Here is a 14,783-nt window from a genome sequence, read left to right on the forward strand (position 1 = left end):
AATTTCCCTACCACTGAAGTAAGGCTCACCGGCCTGTAGTTCCCGGGATTATCCTTGCTACCCTTCTTAAACAGAGGAACAACATTGGCTATTCTCCAGTCCTCCGGGACATCCCCTGAAGACAGCGAGGATCCAAAGATTTCTGTCAAGGCCTCAGCAATTTCCTCTCCAGCCTCCTTCAGTATTCTGGGGTAGATCCCATCAGGCCCTGGGGACTTATCTACCTTAATATTTTTTAAGACTCCCAACACCTCGTCTTTTTGGATCACAATGTGACCCAGGCTATCGACACCCCCTTCTCCAGACTCAACATCTACTAATTCCTTCTCTTTGGTGAATACTGATGCAAAGTATTCATTTAGTACCTCACCCATTTCCTCTGGCTCCACACATAGATTCCCTTGCCTATCCTTCAGTGGGCCAACCCTTTCCCTGGCTACCCTCTTGCTTTTTATGTATGTGTAAAAAGCCTTGGGATTTTCCTTAACCCTATTTGCCAATGACTTTTCGTGACCCCCTTCTAGCCCTCCTGACTCCTTGCTTAAGTTCCTTCCTACTTTCCTTATATTCCACGCAGGCTTCGTCTGTTCCCAGCCTTTTAGCCCTGACAAATGCCTCCTTTTTCTTTTTGACGAGGCCTACAATATCACTCGTCATCCAAGGTTCCCGAAAATTGCCGTATTTATCTTTCTTCCTCACAGGAACATGCCGGTCCTGTATTCCTTTCAACTGCCACTTGAAAGCCTCCCACATGTCAGATGTTGATTTGCCCTCAAACATCCGCCCCCAATCTATGTTCTTCAGTTCCCGCCTAATATTGTTATAATTAGCCTTCCCCCAATTTAGCACATTCATCCTCGGACCACTCTTATCCTTGTCCACCAGTACTTTAAAACTTGCTGAATTGTGGTCACTGTTACCGAAATGCTCCCCTACTGAAACATCTACCACCTGGCCGGGCTCATTCCCCAATACCAGGTCCAGGACCGCCCCTTCCCTAGTTGGACTGTCTACATATTGTTTTAAGAAGCCCTCCTGGATGCTCCTTACAAACTCCGCCCCGTCTAAGCCCCTGGCACTAAGTGAGTCCCAGTCAATATTGGGGAAGTTGAAGTCTCCCATCACCACAACCCTGTTGTTTTTACTCTTTTCCAAAATCTGTCTACCTATCTGCTCCTCTATCTCCCGCTGGCTGTTGGGAGGCCTGTAGTATACCCCCAACATTGTGACTCCACCCTTCTTATTCCTGATCTCTACCCATATAGCCTCACTGCCCTCTGAGGTGTCCTCTCGCAGTACAGCTGTGATATTCTCCCGAACAAGTAGCGCAACTCCCCCTCCCCTTTTACACCCCCCTCTATCCCGCCTGAAACATCTAAACCCTGGAACGTTTAGCTGCCAATCCTGCCCTTCCCTCAACCAGGTCTCTGTAATGGCAACAACATCATAGTTCCAAGTACTAATCCAAGCTCCAAGTTCATCTGCCTTACCCGTAATGCTCCTTGCATTAAAACATATGCACTTCAGGCCACCAGACCCGCTGTGTTCAGCAACTTCTCCCCGTCTGCTCTGCCTCAGAGCCACACTGTCCCTATTCCCTAGTTCTCCCTCAATGCTCTCACCTTCTGACCTATTGCTCATGTGCCCACCCCCCTGCCATACTAGTTTAAACCCTCCCGTGTGACACTAGCAAACCTCGCGGCCAGGATATTTATGCCTCTCCGGTTTAGATGCAACCCGTCCTTCTTATATAGGTCACACCTGCCCCGGAAGAGCTCCCAGTGGTCCAGATAATGGAAACCCTCCCTCCTACACCAGCTGTTTAGCCACGTGTTTATCTGTTCTATCTTCCTATTTCTAGCCTCACTGGCACGTGGCACAGGGAGTAATCCCGAGATTACAACCCTCGAGGTCCTGTCTTTTAACTTTCTGCCTGGCTCCCTGAACTCCTGCTGCAGGACCTCATGCCCCTTCCTGCCTATGTCGTTAGTACCAATATGTACAACGACCTCTGCCTGTTTGCCCTCCCCCTTCAGGATTCCCTCTACCCGTTCGGAGACATCCTGGACCCTGGCACCAGGGAGGCAACATACCATCCTGGAGTCTCTTTCACGTCCACAGAAGCGCCTATCTGTGCCCCTGACTATAGAATCCCCTATTACTATTACTCTTCTGCGCTTTGACCCTCCCTTCTGAACATCAGAGCCAGCCGTGGTGCCACTGCTCTGGCTGCTGCTGTTTTCCCCTGATAGGCTATCCCCCCCGACAGTATCCAAATGGGTATATCTGTTCGAGAGGGGGACAACCACAGGGGATTCCTGCACTGACTGCCTGCCCTTTCTGGTGGTCTCCCATTTCTCTGCCTGCACCTTGGGTGTGACCACATTTACATAACTGCGATCTATGACGCTTTCCGCCACCTGCATGCTCCTAAGTGCATCCAATTGCTGCTCCAACCGAACCATGCGGTCTGTGAGGAGCTCCAGTTGGGTGCACTTTCTGCAGATGAAGCCATCCGGGACGCTGGAAGCCTCCCGGACCTGCCACATCTCACAGTCAGAGCACAGCACCCCTCTAACTGACATTGCGTCAATTAATTAAAATTTGTCTTTTTTAAAAAAAAGTATTTTAATAAAAATTTCAAAGTTACTGTCAACTATCTGTTTCCTAGCACTAGATTTCTAATAGAAATGCGATAGCTAACTATAATACTCTCCGATCTCTGGCTTAGATATCCCTCTAAATTATAATTAAGTTATTATGTTTAATTAGTTACCAAATACTCAAATTTTTTTAAAATTTAGGGTAGAATCCCAACCAGCCACTCTGGCCACAGCTTTTCTGTGATGTCACTTCAGTTTCCCCCCAACACACACAATTTGAAAAAAGGTATAAAAGTAAAAATAAGTAAAAATCACTTACTTACCTTCTTACCTTCTGAGTGTCTTAGATGTTCTCAGGTTCTCTCGCTGACAGAGACTGCTCCTCCACCTCCGAACCTTGACCTGCACAATGCTAATAATATAATAATAAAATAATATGGCACTTACCTTACACCAATGGGTCTTATTATTAGGTTAGAGGAGGAGGGCGGGTGGGAGACACTACACGTGTAGTGTCTCGGGTTTCCTCTCCACCAGAATTTATTGGTTGGGGGGGGGGGGGGGGGGGGGGGACTTCCCAGAGGTCCGCGGGTCGAACTTCCGGTTCCCGCCTTATATAAAAACAAATAAAACAGAAAAGAAGAACAGACACGGGACCAGGTAAGGCTTTTTAATGTAAGTACTCACCTCCCAGAGGGCCCCTGCGCACCGCTGCCGCCGAAATCCAAAGGGCTGCTCCTGTAACGGTAAGAGTTTTAAAATTCACTACTCACCTCCCAGAAGGCCCCATGCGCACCTCTGCCGCCGAAATCCAAAGGGCTACTCCTGTAAAGGTAAGAGTTTTTAAATTCACTACTCACCTCATCTTGGGGTTGTGGGGTGAAGCCCACGCAAACACGGGGAGAATGTGCAAACTCCACACGGACAGTGACTCAGGGCTGGGATCGAACTTGGGACCTCGGTGCCGTGAGGCAACAGTGCTCACCACTGTGCTGCCCACCACATCATGCATAATCACTCTTGCACTTCCTAGTTTGTTCCCACATATAGCTCATGTGGTTGTAATAGCTCTTTCAGGCCACTCTGATTTTCCTCCAGAAGGTAGCTCAGTACTTTATACCAATTGCTTATTACTTCCCCATTGTCCAATTGACTTTGAGGAATGTAAAATTCAGAATCCTCTGGATGTGTCTCTTCTCTGCGAGTTAGAACTAACTCATCCTCCTGCTTTCCTTTCCTATCTAAATATCTTTTGAACATATTAATATGGGTGGCACGGTTAGCACTGTTGCTTCACACGCAAGGGACCAGGGTTCGATTCCCGGCTTGGGTCAAGGTCTCCACGCTCGGGGGTTTCGAGTCCCTCCACATTAACAAAACCCGTCTCCGGGCTACCAGGGAGGCAAAAGCCAGTACCACGGCCTCTTTCGCTTCCTGCACTCCCGGATCCTCTGCCACCCCAAATATCGCTACCCTAGACATCACCCTTGCAAACCCCTGCCAGAATCCTTTAAGCGCCGGGCATGCCCAAAACATATGGGCATGTTTCACCGGACTCCCCGCACACCTCAGGCACCTGTCCTCCACCCCAAAAAACCTACTCATTCTTGCCGCCGTTATATGCGCCCGATGCACCACCTTAAACTGGATTAAGCCGAGCCTGGCACATGATGAGGAGGCATTCACCCTGCCCAGAGCATCGGCCCACAGGCCCTCATCCAGCTCCTCGCACAGCTCCTCCTCCCACTTGTCCTTCAACTCCCCCACTGAGGCTTCCTCTACCTCCTGCAGCTCCTGATATATGTCCAACACCTTCCACTCCCCAGACACCACCCTATCCTGGATCCTACGTGGGGGGCAGCAGCAGGAATGTCCCCACTTGTTTTCTAAGGAAGTCCCAAACCTGAAGGTACCTGAACGCATTCCCCGGGGCAGGCCGAACCTCTCCTCCAGCACCTGCATGCTGGGGAAAATCCCATCTATAAACAGGTCCCCCCATCCTCCTAATACCTGCCCTACACCAGCCTTGGAACCCCCCCATCATCCTACCCAGAGCAAATCTGTGGTTATTCCATATCGGGGTCCACACAGAGGCCCCCTCCTCTCCCCTGTGTCTCCTCAACTGCCCCCAGATCCTCATTGTTGCCGTCACCACCGGACTAGTGGTGTATCGCGCTGGCGAGAACGGCAGCGGAGCAGAGACAAGTGCCCCTAGACTGGTGCCTCTACACGCTGCTGCCTCCAACCGCTCCCAAGCCGCCCCCTCCTCCATCATCCATTTCCTGATCGTGGCCACCCAGTAATAACTGCAGAAGTTCGGCAGAGCCAGTCCTCTCCATCCCTCGAACGGGTCCGAAATATACAACAGCAGGTCATCCGCGTAGAGGGAGACCCGGTGTTCCTCCCCGCTGCTCACCAGCCCCATCCAATCCCTCGAAGTCCTGAGCGCAATGATCAACGGCTCAATTGCCAGGGCAAACAGCAACGGGGACAGGGGACACCCGACTCGTCCCCGGTGCAGCCTGAAATATTCCGACCTTAGCCGGTTTGTGGACACACTCGCTACCGGGGCCTGGTACAGCAGCTTGACCCACCCTATAAATCTCTCCCCGAATCCAAACCTGCGTAACGCCTCCCACAGATACTCCCACTCTACCCTGTCAAAGGCCTTCACCGAGGGCATCATGCTGATATTCAGGAGCCTCCTCACGTTCGTGTTCAGCTGCCTGCCCTTAACAAAACCCGTCTGGTCCTCGCCAATCACTCCCGGGACACAGTCCTCTATTCTGGTGGCCAGAATTTTTGCCAACAGCTTGGCATCTACGTTCAGGGGCGATATCGGCCTGTAGGACCCACAGTGAAGCGGATCCTTCTCCTTCTTCAGGAGCTAGATCAATGCCTGCGACATTGTCGGAGGGAGGGTCCCTCTCTCCTTCGCCTCATTGAATGTTCTCAGCAGGAGTGGGCTCAGCAGCTCCGTGAACTTCTTATAAAATTCTACGGGGAAGCCGTCCATGCCCGGGGCCTTGCCCGTCTGCATGCCTGCCACCCCCCCCCCCCCCAGTACCTCCTTCAACTCAATCGGGGCCACCAGTCTCTCCACCCGCTCTGCTTCCACCCTTGGGAACCTCAATCGGTCCATGAACTACCTCATCCCTTTCCCCTCCCCGGGGGGGGGGGGGGGGGGGGGGGGGGGGGGTTCCGACTCGTATAACTTCCCATAGAACTCCCTGAAGACTTCATTAACCCTCTCTGGGCTCAGCACCATGTTGCCTTCCCTATCCCGCACTCCCCCAATCTCTCTGGCCGCCTCCCTCCATCCCCATACTCATAAACTGTCCCCTTCGCTTTCCTCAGCTGCACCTCCGCCTTCCCCGTGGTCAGCAAGTCAAACTCCACCTGTACTTTCTGGCGCTCGTTCAACAGCCCCCCCTCTGGGGCCTCCGCGTACCTCCTGTCTACCCTGAGTAGCTCTCCCACCAGTCTCTCCCTCTCCTTCTTCTCTTTATGGGACCTAATGGAGATTAACTCTCCCCTAACGAACGCCTTCAGAGCCTCCCAAACCACTGCCACCGTCACCTCTCCTGTGTCGTTCGCTCCCACATAATTCTCAATACTCGTCCTTATCCGCCCGCACACCTCTTCGTCCGCCAGCAGCCCCACATCCAGTCGCCAGAGAGGGCGCTGACCCCGTTCCGCCCCCAGTCGCAGGTCCACCCAGTGCGGGGCATGGTCCGAGACCGCAATGGCCGAGTATTCGACCTCCTCCACCCTCGGGATTAACGCCCTACTCAGCATAAAGAAGTCTATTCGCAAATAGGCTTTATGGACATGGGAGAAAAATAAAACTCCTTCGTCCTTGGCCGCACAAACCTCCAGGGGTCCACTCCCCCCATCTGATCCAATAACTCCCACAAGGCCCTGGCCGCCACCGGCCTCTTTCCCGACCTGGACTTGGAATGATCCAAGCTCGGAACCAAGACCGTATTAAAGTCCCCTCCCATTATCAGGTGACTTATCTCCAAGTCCGGGATCCTATCCAACACGCGCCGCATGAAGTCCGCATCGTCCCAGTTCGGGGCATATACATTCACTAACACCACCCAGGCCCCCTGCAGCTTGCCACTCACCATTATATACCTGCCCCCCTTGTCCGCCACGATACTCCCCGCCTCAAATGCCACTCGTTTACTGACCAAAATGACCACTCCTCTGGTCTTGGAGTCTAACCCAGAGTGAAACACCTGTCCCACCCATCCTTTCCTCAGCCTCGTCTGGTCAGCGAGCTTTAAGCGCATCTCTTGCAACATGGCCCCGTCCGCCTTCAACTCCCTCAAATGCGAGAACACACGGGACTGCTTGACCGGCCCATTCAGGCCCCTCACGTTCCACGTGATCAGCCTGGTCGGGGGGTTGACCACCTCCCCCACCCCGCCGACTAGCCATCCCCCTTTTTCGGCCAGCCGCATGCCCCCGCCGTCTTTTTATTAAATAATTTACCTCACTCAATTTTCTTCCAACTTTACAAGGCCCACTAAATTTCGCAAACAACTGGTAATAAAACAAATACTTTCTCCCACTAACAAAACTGGGAATTTTTCATTTCTTATCCACCTGGTTTTTTTTTTTTTTTTTAAATCACATGCTGTAAGACATAAATGCTTCCTGGTCAACTCATCAGCCCTATTTAATCTTTCCCGAAAGCTTGACAGTCCAAAATTGTTGTCTCATAACTCTGACTCACCAATTTCTCCTTAATCAATTTAAGTGGTTCTGTTTCACATAGACATGGCTCACCCCCGCCTCACCGGACAGTGCCATACAACCTGAAGGCTTCTCAATTCACCGCACCGCGTCATCAGGCAAAGCAAAAGGTGGAGGGTGGTGCCTCCTCATCAACTCCTCCTGGTGCTTGGATGTGGCGACCCTGGCGACCTACTGCTCCCCTGGAATACCCGACCGCGAAGTGCCGCCCATACTATCTTCTACGCGAGTTCACTTCAGACATTATCACAGCGATCTACATCCCACCCCAGGCAGAAGTAAGGAAGGCGCTGGACGAACGGTACACAGTTATAAACAACTACGAAACAGAATACCCGGAGGTCTTGTTCATTGTGACCGGAGACTTCAACAAGGCCAACCTTAAGAGTGTACTGCCAAAATTCCACCAGCACATCTCCTGTCCCACCAGGGGCGACAACACTTGACCACTGCTACTCAAAATTCAAGGGCGCCTACCGTTCCATCCCCCGACCGCACTTTGGGAAATCAGACCATAAGACGGTTCTTCTTCTCCCGGCATACAAGCAGAAACTCAAGCGGGAGAATCCAGCTAAGAAGGTCGTGCATTGCTGGTTCGAGGAAACAGAAGAGCTCTTAAGTGACTGCTTAGAGACAGTGGACTGGTCCATATTTAAGATCTGAGCGACCAACTTAAATGAGTATGCCACCACCGTCACAGACTTCATCAGCAAATGTGTGGACGACTGCGTGCCAAAGAAAGCAGTACGTACGTTCCCCAACCGGAAACCATGGCTCAATCGCGAGATTGACTCCCTACTGAAGAACAGATCTGAGGCGTTCAAGTCAGACGACCCTGACCTATACAAGAAATCCAGGTATGACCTCCGTAAAGCCATCCGAGATGCCAAGAGAGAATATCAAACCAAGCTAGAGTCACAGACAGACTCTCGGAGGTTGTGGCAAGAAATAAACAATGTAACGGGCTACAAAACGAAGCCGAGCAGTATCTCCGGCAGCAGCGCACCCCTCCCGGATGAACTCAATGCATTCTATGCTCAGTTCGAGCAGGTAACCAACAATCCGCTGTTGAATGCCCCAGCAGCCCATAACTCACCCATACCTACCATCACAGCTTCCGAAGTCAGATCGGCCTTCCTGGAAGTGAACCCTTGGAAGGCAACGGGCCGGAACTGGATCCCTGGTCGTGCACTCAAGAGTCTGCGCGGACCAGCTGGCAGAGGTGTTCGCGGACATCTTTAACCTGTCCCTACTCCACTCCGAGGTCCTCACCTGCTTCAAGAAGACCACCATCATGCCGGAGCCAAAGAACAACCAGGCAACGTGCCTCAATGACTACCGTCCGGTGGCCCTGACTTCAGTCGTAATGAAGTGCTTCGAGCGGTTGATCATGAAGCACATCACCCCTATACTCCCAGAACGCCTTGCTCCACTGCAATTCACATACCGTCGCAACCGGTCCACAGCAGACACCATTTCCCTGGTCCTACACCCACCCCTAGAGCATCTCAACAACAAGGACTCCTACATCAGATTCCTATTTATTGACTAGAGCTCCGCCTTCAACACCATAATCCCAGCCAAGCTCATATCAAAGCTCCAAAACCTAGGACTTGGCTCCCCACTCTGCAGCTGGATCCTCGATTTTCTGACCAACAGACCACAATCAGGAAGAATGAACAACAACACCTCCTCCACAATAGTTCTCAATACCGGGGCCCCGCAAGGCTGCGTACTTAGCCCCCTACTCTACCCCCTGTACACACATGACTGCGTGGCCAAATTTGGTTCCAACTCCATCTACAAGTTTGCAGACGATACGACCATAGTGGGCCGGATCTCGAATAACGACGAGTCAGAATACAGGAGGGAGATAGAGAACCTAGTAGAGTGGTGCAGCGACAACAATCTTTCCCTCAATGCCAGCAAATCTAAAGAGCTGGTAATTGACTTCGGGAAGCAAAGTACTGTACACACCCCTGTCAGCATCAACGGGGCTGAGGTGGAGATGGTTAGCAGTTTCAAATTCCTCGGGGTGCACATCTCCAAAAATCTGTCCTGGTCCACCCACGTCGACGCTACCACCAAGAAAGCACAACAGCGCCTATACTTCCTCAGGAAACTAAGGAAATTCTGCGTGTCCACATTAACCCGTACCAACTTTTACAGATGCACCATAGAAAGCATCCTATCTGGCTGCATTACAGCCTGGTATGGCAACTGCTCGGCCCAGGACCGCAAGAAATTTCAGAGAGTCGTGAACACAGCCCAGTCGATCACACAAACCTGCCTCCCATCCATTGACTCCATCTACACCTCCCGCTGCCTGGGGAAAGCGGGCAACATAATCCAAGACCCCTCCCACCCGGCTTATTCACTCTTCCAACTTCTTCCATCGGGCAGGAGATACAGCTGTCTGAGAACGCACGAACAGACTCAAAAACAGCTTCTTCCCCGCTGTTACCAGGTTCCTAAATGACCCTCTTATGGACTGACCTCATTAACACTACACCCTGTATGCTTCATCCGATGCCGGTGCTTATGTAGTTACATTGTTTACCTTGTGTTGCCCGATTATGCATTTTCTTTTATTCCCTTTTCTTCCCATGTACTTAATGATCTGTTGAGCTGCTCGCAGAAAAATACTTTTCACTGTACCTCGGTACACGTGACAATAAACAAATCCAATCCAAGTGGTTCTGACGTCATGACCAAAAATCAATTCTAACGAACTGACTTTAGTTGTTTCATTTGGCGTGGGAATTGCAAGTAGGACCAATGGAATCCCTTTATTCCAATCTTCTGAATAATCCTGACTATATGCCCTCAACATGGTCTTTAATGTTTGGTGCCACCTTTCCAATGCTCTTTGCAATTCTGGATGATGCGTCATTGATTTAAATTGCTTTACCCCTAAGCTATTCACGACTTCCCTGAATAACTTTGACATAAAATTGGATCCCTGATATGATTGGATTTCTCTTGGGAGCCCGTGTCTTGTAAAATTTATCAACTCCTCTACTACCCTTTTCGATGTAATATTTTGTGATGGAATGGCCTCTAGAAATACAGTAGGCACATCCACTATACTAAATAAATACTGATTCCCACTTTTCATCACAGGAAACGGTCATACGCCATTAATTAGGACCCTTGTAAAAGGTTCCTCAAATGGAGGAATGGGCATTAAGGGACTGGTTTTATTATTTTAAAAAAATTAGAGTACCCAATTCATTTTTTTCCACTTAAGGGGCAATTTAGCGTGACCAATCCACCTATCCTGCACATTTTTGTGTTGTGGGGGCGAAACCCATGTAAACACGGGGAGAATGTGCAAACTCCACACGGACAGTGACCCAGAGCCGATCGAACCTGGGACCTCGGTGCCGTGACGCAGCAGTGCTAACCTACTGCGTCACCGTGCTGCCTCAGCTGGTTTGATTATTGCTCGAGGTGTTCTCATCACCTGACACATTTGGCATGTCCGCCAAAAGTCAACTACATTCTTATGCAGTCCAGGCCATTAAAAGTAATTTTGTATTTCTACCTGAATTTTCCTGACTCCTAAATGACCCCTACTGGAAACTCATGTGCTTCCCGCAAAACCTCCTTCCTATAACCCACTGGTAATATCACAATGAAGAAACTGCTGAAAACAGAATATAACCTAGGTTATCATTCTATATAGTAGAGATGTGAACCAAGCATTTTGCCCAATGTCCTTGCCAAAATATCCCCAAACTAACACCAGCAAAAACAGATTTTATTCCACTATTATTCATGGGACAATGCCGTGTGCAAATTGGCAGTCACACTGCCTACATAAGCAAAAATAACTCAAATTCAAGTACTTAATTGGCTATAAAGTGTTTTGGGGCAGCCTGGAAATTTGAAAGGCGTCATATAAATGCAACTTCTAAAACTTTCCTTCTGAAGAGCGTCCAGAGATAGAGCAAGAATTTGGCAACACTTTAACTAAATGAAATAATCTGCATTGGAGTTATTATCAAAGCTAAATGCCTGGATTTGGCAAATTAATCACAGAATGAAAATGGTAACAGCACAGGAGGCAGCCATTTGGCCTGTGCTCATGTTGGGTTCCAAAAATGTAATTTAGCTAGTCCCACACCTGCGCTTTCCCCACAGACCTGCAAATTCTCCCTCATCAGGTGCTTATCCAATTCCTTTTTGGAAGCTACGATTGAATCGATCTCTGCCACACTCTAGGCAGTGCATTCCACTTGCTGTGTAAAAAAAAATGTATCCACTGTCTCTGTAGATTCTTTTGCCAATCATCTTAAACTTGTGTTCTGTAATTCTTTACCCTTCTATCAATGGGAACAGTTTCACTCTGTCCAGATTCCTCAGGATTTCAAACCCTTATATCAGATCTTCTCTCAACCTGTTAATCTCCAAGAGGAACAGCCCCAGCGTCTCCAATATATCCATGCAACAGAAGTCCCTCGCACTTGGAACCGTTCTTACAAATCTACTCAGAAACCTCTTTAACAGGTCACTGTCCATGTGGAGTTTGCACATTCTCCCCATGGCTGCGTGGGTCTCACCCCCATAACCCATTAAAGGTGCTGGATAGGGGAATCATGCTAAATTGCCCTTCATTGGAAAAAAAAGAATTGGGTACTCTAAAATTTAAAAAGCCTTCACATCCTTCCTGGTGTGCGGTGTCCAAAATTGGACACAATACTCCAGTTGAGGCTGAACTGGTGTTTTGTTTAAATAAAGGTTCATGGTAACTTCCTTCAAACATTTGGTTAAAAAACAAATGCAGATCTTTGCCAAGTGGTGATTCTAAAGAATTATTTAGCTGCTCAGACTCAGGATTGACAAGTCTCTCCAACCTTGCGATAGAGGACAAAACTATCTGTAATTTTGTTAAGGATTAAAGTTCTCTTCTTCCAGAAAGCTGATTTTTAAAAAGAGCATTTCTGCTCAATTCTATTCAATGTTAAATTGAAAAAATAGTAACCTCTTCAAAGGTTGTTCCTTTTTTGATTTTAAACTGAATAGTTCTCTGAAGTGAGACAGTTACGGCACAACAGCAATAATATACTGTAATGACAAAGGGAAATCTAATTCACTGTAGTAATTTCTATCAGGATTCTTTGCACAGTACTGCTCTGGATTCAACGCCGAACAATTTTTCAACGTCTGCCTTAGGTATCAAGAACAACAATGTCACTTCCCTAGCAACAATTATTTAGTTTTTAAACAAAGCCACAAGCACACAAGCATTTGTGGATGCTTCAAACAACAAAGCTCGATTAAAGTACTCTAAATTCAACACAAAATTATGAGTGCAAAGTACTCAGCAAACTTGCTTTGTGAGATGGCTTTATGAAAGAACACACGAGCTTGTACTGCACAACATTTTTACGGTGCAGAAGATGGCCATTTAGCCCATCATGACTGCACTGGCTCTCCAAATGAGCATTAACGACTTTAATTTGAGTTGATTTATTGTCACATGTACTGAAGTGCAGTGAAAAGTATTTTTCTGCGGCCGAGGGAATGTACAGTACGTACATAGTATACAAAAAGAATAATCGACAGAGTACATTGCCAAATGGTACATTGACAAACAGTGATTGGTAAGAGCAGCACACTGATGTAGTGGTTAGCACTGCTGCTTCACGGCGCCGATGTCCCAGGTTCGATCCCGGCTCTGGGTCACTGTCCCGTGTGGAGTTTGCACATTCTCCCCGTGTTTGCGAGGGTTTCACCCCCACAGCCCAAAGATGTGCAGGGTAGGTGGATTGGCTATGCTAAATTGCCCCTTAATTGGAAAAAAAATGTATTGGGCACTCTAAATTTATTTAAAAAAAACAACAGAGATTGGTTGCAGTGCAGAACAAGGGGCCAAATAAAGCAAATACATGAGCAAGAGCAGCATAGGGGTTCGTGAATAGTGTCCTTACAGGGAACAGATCAGTCCGAGGGAGAGTCGTTGAGGAGTCTTGCAGCTGTGGGGAAGATGCTGTTCCTATGTCTGGATGTGCGGGTCTTCAGACTTCTGTACTTTCTGCCTGGTGAAAGCGTCTGGAAGGCGGCAATGCCTCAGTGGGAGGGGTCTCTGATAACGCTGTCTGCCTTCCTGAGGCAGCGGGAGGTGTATACAGAAGCAATGTGTGGGTGGCAAGTTTGGGTAATGCGTTGGGCTGAGTTCACCACGCTCTGCAGTTTCTTGCGATCTTGCACCGAGCAGTTGCCATAACAAGCTGTGATGCAGCCGGATAGGATGCTCTCTATCGCACATCTGTAGACGTTTGAGAGTCAATGCAGACATGCCGAATTTCTTTAGCTTCCGCAGGAATTAGAGACGTTGTTGGGCTTTCTTCAGTGATACATCAATGTGAGTGGACCAGGACAGACTGTTGGTGATGGTGACCCCCAGGAACTTAAAGCAATCGGCCATCTCCACTTCGGAGCCGTTGATGCAGACGGGAGTGGTGTTGTGCCACGCTTCCTGAAGTCGATGATCAGTTTCTTGGTCTTTCCGACATTTAGAGAGAGGTTGTTTTCGGTACACCATGCAACCAAGTGATTTATCACTCTTCTGTAGTCTGATTCGTCATTGCTTGAGTTACGGCCCACCACAGTCGTATCATCCGCAAACTTACAGATTGAGTTGGAGTTAAATCTTGCCACACAGCCATGTGTGTAGGGAGTACAGTAGAGGACTGAGCACATATCCTTGCGGGGCCTCGGTGTTGAGGACCGAGTGCATAGCGTGTTGAACCATTTTCCCGCCTTCTCCTCGCAATCCTGCACATTGTTTCTATTCAAATAATCTAATGCCCTCTTGAATGCCTCAATTGAACCTGCCTCCACCACACTTCCAGGCAGTGCATTCCAGATCTGAATTACTCGTGCGAGCAAGTTTTTTCTCATATTGCATTTCCTTCTTTTGAACAATTTCTTTTGAGATTTTGAACATCTCTATCAAATCTTCTTTTAATCTTCTCCTCTCCAAACAGAACAGTCCCCACCCCCTCAATCCATCCTCATAACTAAAGTTTCTCATGACAGGAACCATTTTTGCAAACCTCTTCTGGACTCTCTCCATTGCGTTCACATCCTTCCTATAGTGCGGCATCCAGAACTGTACACAATATTTTAGTTGAGGTCTAATTAGTGTCTTAGACACGTTCAGTATTAACCTCCTTGCTCCTATTAAAGCCCACAATACTGTATTAACTGCTCTCTCTACCTGTTCTGCCAGTTTCAATGATCCGATGCACCAAGGTCCCTCTGTTCCTGCCTATCTTTTAGACTTGTACCCCTTATGTACCTCTATTTTCATCCAACCAAAATTAATCAACAATCAACTCATATTTCTCCGTATTGAACTTTATTTGATACCTATCTGCTCATTCCACCAACTTTTCTATGTCCTTT

The 14,783-nt window shown here is 48.6% G+C and overlaps 1 protein-coding gene across 3 annotated transcripts in view; it reads right to left on the reverse strand.

The window, feature by feature from the left end:
- Positions 1–14,783, reverse strand: part of LOC140427671 (amyloid-beta precursor protein-like) — a 321,513-nt gene that overhangs the window by 52,925 nt on the left and 253,805 nt on the right. The window lies entirely within an intron of this gene.

The sequence above is a fragment of the Scyliorhinus torazame genome, chromosome 8, assembly GCF_047496885.1.
Source record: "Scyliorhinus torazame isolate Kashiwa2021f chromosome 8, sScyTor2.1, whole genome shotgun sequence".
Taxonomy (NCBI): Eukaryota; Metazoa; Chordata; class Chondrichthyes; order Carcharhiniformes; family Scyliorhinidae; genus Scyliorhinus; species Scyliorhinus torazame.